Here is an 859-nt window from a genome sequence, read left to right on the forward strand (position 1 = left end):
CACCATTCCATGACGACGGCGGACACGTGACCTCCGTACAACAGGAAAGTGAATGGTCGGGAACTCGGTCGCTTAAAGTGGAACGACCAAGATGCCGGTGGGGGATGCAGTTAGTTTAAGGGAAAAAAATCTGTTACCGCGTAGGCTCTTCAGCAGTTAGCTCCGACTGCCCCACAGTTGCCACGCACGCCTGATTGCGGTGCCAGTGTGAACTGGGTTGTCTTTCCGGTGCCAGTAAAGGCAGAGCAAACAGCAGTGACTCGCACCCGCTACTGCAAGAGCAAAAACTGGCACGTTTAGGTGACGTTGCGTTGCATCATCTCAAAACATGTTTCCACCACTTGCGGGAAGGTCCAGCAACCTCAGTTACAAAATTTTGCCGCGCGGCGAACTGGCACGCACACGTACAGCAGGGGTTTTTGCATCTCACCGGTGGAATTTCTGCCCCTCCATGAAAGGATAGACAAAAAAAAGGAGGATCTCTCAAATGTCATGGCGCGGAGTCTTATGAGGAAGCGAAAATTAGAGGAAAACGGTTTAGCGAGCCTCTCCACGGGGACACCGTGCGTATGTTACAAAACAAGCTTTGGCGCGTTTACACACCACCCGCTGTAAGATGGCTATGGAGTGCGGACTTGGGAAAGACGGACTCACAGAATCCGTAGGAATGGACTGAAGGGAGGGGGGCGATGGAACAGCCAGAAAACAAGTCACAAGCGTGTCAACTTTTACCTAGCGACCCACACTGATTTCCCTCATCTGCCTTTGAGGTCGGAGCCCGCGAAAGTGATGGATGGGAAACACATCCTTAAGCGAGTAAGGAATAAAGAATGTCTCCTGCAGTTTCGGTGTGTATGGG

Source organism: Trypanosoma equiperdum (assembly GCF_001457755.1).
Source record: "Trypanosoma equiperdum strain OVI genome assembly, contig: ctg_596, whole genome shotgun sequence".
NCBI lineage: Eukaryota > Euglenozoa > Kinetoplastea > Trypanosomatida > Trypanosomatidae > Trypanosoma > Trypanosoma equiperdum.